Below are 11,326 nucleotides of genomic sequence, written 5' to 3'. Positions count from 1 at the left end.
CAATTCATTAAAGTCTTTATATTAATTATATGATAGGGACAATATCATATGCGTCACTAAATTGATGACGAGGTGTTTGGCAACTTGACACAATTCATTAAAGTCTTTATATTAATTATATGATAGGACAATATCATATGCGTCACTAAATTGATGACGAGGTATTTGGCAACGTGATAGAATTTTTAAAGTCTTTATATCAAAAATTATACGATAGGGACAATATCATATGCGTCACTAAATTGATGACGAGGTATTTGGCAACTTGATATAATTCTTTAAAGTCTTTATATCAAAAATTATATGATAGGGACAATATCATGCGTCACTAAATTGATGACGAGGTGTTTGTTTGGCTACAGGAAAAATCATTTATTTATCGAATCATCAAGCAAAGGATAAGCTTCAGTGGATCGCAGTATGGCAGCTGCTCAACCACTTACAACACCTTGCCTGTTACAAAAGTCGTTTACAATTGATTCTAGGCTTTGTCATTGTATTAAATAATGCTTTTATGTAACTAGCGCGCATCAGGTGATCGAAGATCCTCCTAATTTACTATGTTACAAATTACATTGGCATCACATCCATTGTCGTTTATAAAATAAATTATAAACTTTAAATGGTTTAGAAGCCATACAATGCAAATTGCCCCTTATTTATCATTGCAGTCCAGCACGGATACGACCTTAGAGGCGTTCAGGCATAATCCAACGGACGTAGCGTCATACCACTGTTCGCTCGAACAAGTATTGTGCCATTGGTCCGTACCTGCGGTTCCTCTCGTACTACGCAGGAATGCTGTCGCAACAACGTTTTGTCATTAGTAGGGTAAAACTAACCTGTCTCACGACGGTCTAAACCCAGCTCACGTTCCCTTGCATGGGTGAACAATCCAACGCTTGGTGAATTTTGCTTCACAATGATAGGAAGAGCCGACATCGAAGGATCAAAAAGCGACGTCGCTATGAACGCTTGGCCGCCACAAGCCAGTTATCCCTATGGTAACTTTTCTGACACCTCTTGTTAAAAACTCTTTAAACCAAAAGGATCGATAGGCCGAGCTTTTGCTGTCCCTGTGTGTACTGAACACCGAGATCAAGTCAGCATTTGCCCTTTTGCTCTATGTGTGGTTTCTGTCCGCACTGAGCTGGCCTTGGGACACCTCCGTTATTATTTGAGAGATGTACCGCCCCAGTCAAACTCCCTACCTGGCAATGTCCTTGAATTGGATCATACCTGAGTAATTGGAGTTATACCAAATTTTCAAATCAAAAATACATAAATGCATCGTTTTATTAAAGAATTTGTTTGCGATTATATAACAAACTCGTGATACTTTGATCAAGAAGCTTGCATCAAAACCCAATACCATAAGATATAATAAATATATCCGTATAATGGCTAGGAAATGATACACGTTCCATTTAATCAAGTAAGTAAGGAAACAATAAGAGTAGTGGTATTTCATTGACGATACCAAACCGAGGTCTAATATCTCCCACTTATTCTACACCTCTTATGTCTCCTTACACTGCCAGATTAGAGTCAAGCTCAAAAGGGTCTTCTTTCCCCTAATTATTCCAAGCCCGTTCCCTTGGCTGTGGTTTCGCTAGATAGTAGATAGGGACAGTAGGAATCTCGTTAATCCATTCATGCGCGTCACTAATTAGATGACGAGGCATTTGGCTACCTTAAGAGAGTCATAGTTACTCCCGCCGTTGACCCGCGCTTACTTGAATTTCTTCACTTTGACATTCAGAGCACTGGGCAGAAATCACATTGTGTCAACACCCGCTAGGGCCATCACAATGCTTTGTTTTAATTAGACAGTCGGATTCCCCAAGTCCGTGCCAGTTCTGAATTGATTGTTAATTGATAATCGTTATAATTGATAAGAACTAATTGGTTTAACCCAAATAGTATTCTTAAAAATTTTAGCAAGAAAGTTCCACAATTGGCTACGTAACTAAACTATCCGGGGAACAAGTAACTAACATAAATGCTAGAAACTCTATTTACCCAGAACGAGCACATAAACCATGTTATTGTTTCCCAATCAAGCCCGACTATCTCAATCTTCAGAGCCAATCCTTATCCCGAAGTTACGGATCTAATTTGCCGACTTCCCTTACCTACATTATTCTATCGACTAGAGACTCTTCACCTTGGAGACCAGCTGCGGATATTGGTACGGCCTGTTGAGAAGTTTGCGTGTCCCCACCATAAATTTTCAAGGTCCGAGGAGAAAATATCGACACAACAGTATATGTCATGCTCTTCTAGCCCATCTACCATATCTCTCTGCGAAAGACTTCCATGGTAGTACGGCTATAAAACAGAAAAGAAAACTCTTCCGATATCTCTCGACGGCTTCTTTATGGTCGTTCCTGTTGCCAGGATGAGCACGAGGCCCATATTTAATAACAAACGGATACTCAACAGGTTACGGAATTGGAACCGTATTCCCTTTCGTTCAAAATTATTCAAGTGTATTATTTCGCTTTGTTTATATAGTTAGGCATTTTTGTTTTACTTGAAAATTTTCGGCTTTCGCCTTGAACTTAGGACCGACTAACTCGTGATCAACCACTGTTCACACGAAACCCTTCTCCACTTCAGTCCTCCAAGGTCTCATTCGATTATTTGCTACTACCACCAAGATCTGTACCAATGGCAGCTCCATGCAGGCTTACGCCAAACACTTCTACGCATACCATTGTACCTTCCTACTCACTAAAGTTTCAAAATTTATATCACAAGTAATATAAATCATCTACTTTAGCGGTAATGTATAGGTATACAACTTAAGCGCCATCCATTTTAAGGGCTAGTTGCTTCGGCAGGTGAGTTGTTACACACTCCTTAGCGGATTTCGACTTCCATGATCACCGTCCTGCTGTTTTAAGCAACCAACGCCTTTCATGGTATCTGCATGAGTTGTTAATTTGGGCACCGTAACATTACGTTTGGTTCATCCCACAGCGCCAGTTCTGCTTACCAAAAGTGGCCCACTGGGCACATTATATCATAACCTTGAACTTCATATCAAGAAAGTTAAGGTTCTTACCCATTTAAAGTTTGAGAATAGGTTAAGATCGTTTCGACCCTAAGGCCTCTAATCATTCGCTTTACCAGATAAGATTATTTTATATAATATTAAAATGCACCAGCTATCCTGAGGGAAACTTCGGAAGGAACCAGCTACTAGATGGTTCGATTGGTCTTTCGCCCCTATACTCAATTCTGACAATCGATTTGCACGTCAGAACTGTTTCGGTCTTCCATCAGGGTTTCCCCTGACTTCAACCTGATCAAGTATAGTTCACCATCTTTCGGGTCACAGCATATATGCTCAAGGTACGTTCCAGTTAGAGGCATAAATAATATAAATATACATTATACATAACTATATAGAACGCCCCGGGATTGTGTTAATTAGCTATAAATAGCTAAAAAACTAATCCCATTATTAGTCAAGTTAATTACGCTATTAGGTTTACATCCCAATAACTTGCACATATGTTAGACTCCTTGGTCCGTGTTTCAAGACGGGTCCCGAAGGTATCCTGAATCTTTCGCATTGTTAATCATACAAGAGCATATAATAAACACAAAAATCAATGATAATTATGCCATTATATAATTCCGAAAAATTAACGCTCTGTAATAATATAAATCTATCAGCACTTTATCAAATTAATAACATTTATTCTGTGTTAAAATGCAAGCAATTTAATTGGAATAAACTATAAGTTATATTTTATGATAAATTTGGGATATGCTAATAGATTACAATGTCCTTATATGGAAAAAATGCACATTATTCTTAATAATATTATTTAAATATTACAATTTTAATGATGAATTTTCCATAACGGATATTCAGGTTCATCGGGCTTAACCTCTAAGCAGTTTCACGTACTGTTTAACTCTCTATTCAGAGTTCTTTTCAACTTTCCCTCACGGTACTTGTTTACTATCGGTCTCATGGTTATATTTAGTTTTAGATGGAGTTTACCACCCACTTAGTGCTGCACTATCAAGCAACACGACTCTTTGGAAACATCATCTAGTAATCATTAACGTTATACGGGCCTGGCACCCTCTATGGGTAAATGGCCTCATTTAAGAAGGACTTAAATCATTAATTTCTCATACTAGAATATTGACGCTCCATACACTGCATCTCACATTTGCCATATAGACAAAGTGACTTAGTGCTGAACTGTTTTCTTTTCGCTCGCCGCTACTAAGAAAATCCTTGTTAGTTTCTTTTCCTCCCCTAATTAATGCTTAAATTCAGGGGGTAGTCCCATATGAGTTGAGGTTGTATATATAACTATTTTTTGCCATAAATTCTTTATATATAAATGATAAAACAATCAATTAAATTCGTTATAAATAGTTCCAATAGTTCTTGTAAGCAAAGTTATTTTTTATCCATTTAACGAACCAACGAAGAATAATAACAAAACCAAGATTTTCTTTTTTCCGAATCATTAATAAGAGACAATTCTAGATGAAAAATATTTCAATTTTTTATGCTAGACATTTCTCAGTATTATTTGATTGAAAAAGAAAATATTTCTCTTCGTTTTTCACATTCAAATGTGAGATAATGTTTTTCATTTCTTTTTTAATATTATGAATAAAATCATTATTTAATCCAATAATATACCATATGCTTATAAAAAATTTATAAACAACTTAATTAGCATAGTCTTACAACCCTCAACCATATGTAGTCCAAGCAGCACTATAAAATTAATTAAAGTACATAACAGCATGGACTGCGATATGCGTTCAAAATGTCGATGTTCATGTGTCCTGCAGTTCACACGATGACGCACAGTTTGCTGCGTTCTTCATCGACCCATGAGCCGAGTGATCCACCGCTTAGAGTTTTATAATTCATTTTTATATAATATCAATATTGTTTTTATTGAAAGAAATTAAAAATACACCATTTTACTGGCATATATCAATTCCTTCAATAAATTTATTTTTATACCTAAAAATAAATGTTGCGATATGTCTTAGTTTCATATAAGCATTATGTATCATAAAAATCTGGTTATGGTTTGCTATTTTGGGTGACACATACTGCAAAATTTATATAAAACATTAACCTGATGGATGACAGGTACAAACATTGTATATTTTAGGTTGTTGCATTAGCCAACGTATGCTCATAACATAGATGAACAATACATATTCGCAACGCGTGTATATTATGGTCCATATACACACACACTTATTTTGAATACCACATTCAAAATTATTTTAATTTTAATTCGACTTCTACTTTCAAATTTTGTTCAGTTTCTTCGATTTCCATTTTCGAGAATTTGTTTTTATAGGAAACGCCATTGTTGTAGTAGGTACTGCCACAAATACGCACAACAACATTAATAATGTTAAAGTCTTTTTATGAGGTTGCCAAGCCCCACATATAAAATAAAAGCCATCTTCATTTTATTTTGACTTTAACTTTTGATTCCGTGGAATCATTTTGTAATATTTTTATTTTGGTAAATTGTATTTATTTGTATTATAACAAATGTTTATTAACGATAAGGATATTATACAATAATGATCCTTCCGCAGGTTCACCTACGGAAACCTTGTTACGACTTTTACTTCCTCTAAAAATAATCAAGTTCGGTCAACTTTTGCGAAACAACCGTAACACGCAAGGCGTCACAGTGATCACGTCCGGAGACCTCACTAAATAATTCAATCGGTAGTAGCGACGGGCGGTGTGTACAAAGGGCAGGGACGTAATCAATGCGAGTTAATGACTCACACTTACTGGGAATTCCAAGTTCATGTGAACAGTTTCAGTTCACAATCCCAAGCATGAAAGTGGTTCAGCGGTTTACCCGGACCTCTCGGTCTAGGAAATACACGTTGATACTTTCATTGTAGCGCGCGTGCAGCCCAGGACATCTAAGGGCATCACAGACCTGTTATTGCTCAATCTCATTATTGCTAGACGCAATTTGTCCATTTAAGAAGCTAGTGTCCTTATAATGGGACAAACCAACAGGTACGGCTCCACTTACATAAACACATTCAAACACAATAAACATTTTACTGCCACCATGAATGAAGGCTACATAAGCTTCAGCACCATAATCCTGAAGATATCTATTTAATATATTTGAGTCTCGTTCGTTATCGGAATTAACCAGACAAATCACTCCACGAACTAAGAACGGCCATGCACCACCACCCATAGATTCGAGAAAGAGCTATCAATCTGTCTTACACACTTATGTTCGGACCTGGTAAGTTTTCCCGTGTTGAGTCAAATTAAGCCGCAGGCTCCACTCCTGGTGGTGCCCTTCCGTCAATTCCTTTAAGTTTCAGCTTTGCAACCATACTTCCCCCGGAGCCCAAAAGCTTTGGTTTCCCGGGAAGCGACTGAGAGAGCCATAAAAGTAGCTACACCCAATTGCTAGCTGGCATCGTTTATGGTTAGAACTAGGGCGGTATCTGATCGCCTTCGAACCTCTAACTTTCGTTCTTGATTAATGAAAACATCTTTGGCAAATGCTTTCGCTTAAGTTAGTCTTACGACGGTCCAAGAATTTCACCTCTCGCGTCGTAATACTAATGCCCCCAAACTGCTTCTATTAATCATTACCTCTTGATCTGAAAACCAATGAAAGCAGAACAGAGGTCTTATTTCATATCCCATGCACAGAATATTCAGGCATTTGAAGCTGCTTTAAGCATCTAATTTGTTCAAAGTAATAGTACCGGCCACAATAACCTCGTTTAAGAGCACTAGTGCAGGTTTTTAAATAGGAGAACATATGAAAAAATACAAGTATTTAATCACATATAAGAACTCCACCGGTAATACGCTTACATACATAAAGGTATAGTACTAACACAATTGTAAGTTGTACTACCCGTATGAAGCACAAGTTCAACTACGAACGTTTTAACCGCAACAACTTTATAATACGCTATTGGAGCTGGAATTACCGCGGCTGCTGGCACCAGACTTGCCTCCAATTGGTCCTTGTAAAGATTTAAAGTGTACTCATTCCAATTACAGGGCCTCGGATATGAGTCCTGTATTGTTATTTTTCGTCACTACCCCCCGAGCTGGGAGTGGGTAATTTACGCGCCTGCTGCCTTCTTAGATGTGGTAGCCGTTTCTCAGGCTCCCTCTCCGGAATCGAACCCTGATGTCCCCGTTACCCGTTGCAACATGGTAGTCCTAGATACTACCATCAAAAGTTGATAGGGCAGACATTTGAAAGATCTGTCGTCGGTACAAGACCATACGATCTGCATGTTATCTAGAGTTCAACCAATATAAGATCTTGCGATCGCTTGGTTTTAGCCTAATAAAAGCACATGTCCCATAAGGTTCATGTTTTAATTGCATGTATTAGCTCTAGAATTACCAGATTATCCAAGTAACTGTTAACGATCTAAGGAACCATAACTGATATAATGAGCCTTTTGCCGGTTTCACTTTTAATTCGTGTGTACTTAGACATGCATGGCTTAATCTTTGAGACAAGCATATAACTACTGGCAGGATCAACCAGAATAATGTTTTTTCCTTCATATTCCATTCATATATTTTGAATCGAAATAAGCAATATAATAGATATATAGATATATAGATTTTTCACTTATATAATTCCATGTTTTATTATATTGAATAAAATTCAATATTTCGCCTTTGGGTAAAATTTTAAATATATAGTAAAAAAATCCATTCGATTACGGCCATTTTTATATAGCATTCGTAATCCATATTTTCATTTTAATTTATACTTGTTTTACCAATATAACAAATTTCATCTAATTATTGTAATATATATATTTCATAATTTTATCTTTTTTACATACATATTTCATTATAAAATATCATTTTATTTCCAACATACATAATTATTGTATCCACACATGTACATTTTTTGTTTAACCAATATAAATATTAAGTTAAATCATTTGCATTTTGAAGATAAATTTAAAATTTATCTCTTTTCATATATATCTCTGGTAATATATAACTAAAACCAAGCGCATATGATAATATTTCACATTTAATATATAATTTTATATTTCTTTCATAAGAATCCATATTTGTATTATACCGTAAGATATAATAATCCAACTATCGGCAGGTAATAAATTAATATTTGCCTGCTCCAAAATTAACGATAATATATGGAACGATTTGTTATTCTATATATAATAGAAACTTGACTTTTGTTTCAACGATATTATCTATAAAGCGTATATTCTATTATCCGCGGAGCAAGTCCGTGTTCTATAGATGAGAACAATTTGTACGGATAATAATATACTTTATTGTATGTAACATATAAACTATCCGAATAAATATTTCGAATAATGCGGGAGGTCGGCACCACTGCCTACCTATAGTAGTTTTTGAACCCGCTGTCCTCAAGGCGGGATTTTTCAATTCCGTTTGCCACCAACATACGGGCTATTCTCTTATATATTAAGAGATTATAGGAAATTTCATTTTTTTTCCATTATTCATATATATATGATTATTTTCCCTTATACATAATTTAATCATTTTCATATGTATATTATTTAATTTACTCATATTATTGCCAAAATCATATGAATACATAAGTTTTGAACAATATGAGAGGTCGGCAACCACTGCCTACCTATAGTAGTTTTTGAACCCTCTGTCGTAATTCCGGTCGTTTACACTACTATACCCTCTCACTATAATGGCTTTTCTCTATAATACTAAGAGAATGTGGGATATTTTCAGCATTTTTTCCCTTATACATATAATAATTAATCATTTTCATATGTATATTATTTTTTACTCATTGCCAAAATCATATGAATACATAAGTTTTGAACAATATGAGAGGTCGGCAACCACTGCCTACCTATAGTAGTTTTTGAACCCTCTGTCGTAATTCCGGTCGTTTACACTACTATACCCTCTCACTATAATGGCTTTTCTCTATAATACTAAGAGAATGTGGGATATTTTCAGCATTTTTTCCCTTATACATATAATAATTAATCATTTTCATATGTATATTATTTAATTTACTCATATTATTGCCAAAATCATATGAATACATAAGTTTTGAACAATATGAGAGGTCGGCAACCACTGCCTACCTATAGTAGTTTTTGAACCTCTGTCGTAATTCCGGTCGTTTACACTACTATACCCTCTCACTATAATGGCTTTTCTCTATAATACTAAGAGAATGTGGGATATTTTCAGAATTTTTTCCCTTATACATATAATAATTAATCATTTTCATATGTATATTATTTAATTTACTCATATTATTGCCAAAATCATATGAATACATAAGTTTTGAACAATATGAGAGGTCGGCAACCACTGCCTACCTATAGTAGTTTTTGAACCCTCTGTCGTAATTCCGGTCGTTTACACTACTATACCCTCTCACTATAATGGCTTTTCTCTATTATACTAAGAGAATGTGGGATATTTTCAGCATTTTTCCCTTATACATATAATAATTAATAATTTTCATATGTATATTATTTAATTTACTCATATAATTGCCAAAATCATATGAATACATAAGTTTTGAACAATATGAGAGGTCGGCAACCACTGCCTACCTATAGTAGTTTTTGAACCCTCTGTCGTAATTCCGGTCGTTTACACTACTATACCCTCTCACTATAATGGCTTTTCTCTATAATACTAAGAGAATGTGGGAATATTTCAGCATTTTTTCCCCTATACATATAATAATTAATAATTTTCATATGTATATTATTTAATTTACTCATATAATTGCCAAAATCATATGAATACATAAGTTTTGAACAATATGAGGGTCGGCAACCACTGCCTACCTATAGTAGTTTTTGAACCCTCTGTCGTAATTCCGGTCGTTTACACTACTATACCCTCTCACTATAATGGCTTTTCTCTATAATACTAAGAGAATGTGGGAATATTTCAGCATTTTTTCCCCTATACATATAATAATTAATAATTTTCATATGTATATATTTAATTTACTCATATAATTGCCAAAATCATATAAATACATAAGTTTTGAACAATATCAGAGGTCAGCAACGGTCTTTCCTCTATAATACTAAGATAATATGGGAATATTTTCAGCATTTTTTCCCTTACATTTATACATATAATAATTAATCATTTTCATATGTATATTATTTAATTTACTCATATTATTGCCAAAATCATATAAATACATAAGTTTTGAACAATATCAGAGGTCAGCAACGGTCTTTCCTCTATAATACTAAGATAATGTGGGAATATTTCATCATTTTTTCCTTTATACATTTATACATATAATATTTAATCATTTTATATGTATATTATTTAATTTACTCATATAATTGCCAAAATCATATAAATACATAAGTTTTGAACAATATCAGAGGTCGGCAACGGTCTTTCCTCTATAATACTAAGATAATATGGGAATATTTCAGCATTTTTTCCCTTATACATATAATAATTAATCATTTTCATATGTATATTATTTAATTTACTCGTATAATTGCCAAAATCCTATGAAGACATAAGAGAATACAATATGAGAGGTCGGCGCAACCATAATATAGTAGTTGATGACGAGGTGTTTGGCAACTTGATACAATTCTTTAAAAAGTCTTTATATTAATTATATGATAGGGACAATATCATATGCGTCACTAAATTGATGACGAGGTGTTTGGCAACGTGACACAAATCATTAAAGTCTTTATATTAATTATATGATAGAGACAATATCATATGCGTCACTAAATTGATGACGAGGTATTTGGCAACTTGATAGAATTCTTTAAAGTCTTTATATCAAAAATTATATGATAGGGACAATATCATATGCGTCACTAAATTGATGACGACAACTTTCATTAAAGTCTTTATATTAATTATATGATAGAGACAATATCATATGCGTCACTAAATTGATGACGAGGTATTTGGCAACTTGATATAATTCTTTAAAGTCTTTATATCAAAATTATATGATAGGGACAATATCATATGCGTCACTAAATTGATGACGAGGTGTTTGGCAACTTGACACAATTCATTAAAGTCTTTATATTAATTATATGATAGGGACAATATCATATGCGTCACTAAATTGATGACGAGGTATTTGGCAACTTGATACAATTCTTTAAAGTTTTTATATCAAAAATTATATGATAGGGACAATATCATATGCGTCACTAAATTGATGACGAGGTGTTTGGCAACTTGACACAATTCATTAAAGTCTTTATATTAATTATATGATAGGACAATATCATATGC

General features: G+C 34.3%; 2 non-coding genes across 2 annotated transcripts; both read right to left on the bottom strand.

The window, feature by feature from the left end:
* Positions 1 to 379: 379 nt before the first annotated feature.
* On the bottom strand, positions 380 to 4,333 carry LOC117149384. Its single transcript, XR_004460256.1, has one exon. It is a non-coding gene; the product is annotated as a large subunit ribosomal RNA (ribosomal RNA).
* A 395-nt stretch (positions 4,334 to 4,728) lies between these two features.
* Positions 4,729 to 4,907, bottom strand: LOC117149380. The gene has a single exon (XR_004460254.1). It is a non-coding gene; the product is annotated as a 5.8S ribosomal RNA (ribosomal RNA).
* Positions 4,908 to 11,326: the final 6,419 nt, after the last annotated feature.

Source organism: Drosophila mauritiana, unplaced genomic scaffold (genome assembly GCF_004382145.1).
Source record: "Drosophila mauritiana strain mau12 unplaced genomic scaffold, ASM438214v1 U_205, whole genome shotgun sequence".
Classification (NCBI taxonomy): Eukaryota; Metazoa; Arthropoda; class Insecta; order Diptera; family Drosophilidae; genus Drosophila; species Drosophila mauritiana.
The sequence above is the reverse complement of the archived record's forward strand: the minus strand, read 5'-3'. Positions and strand labels throughout refer to the sequence as shown.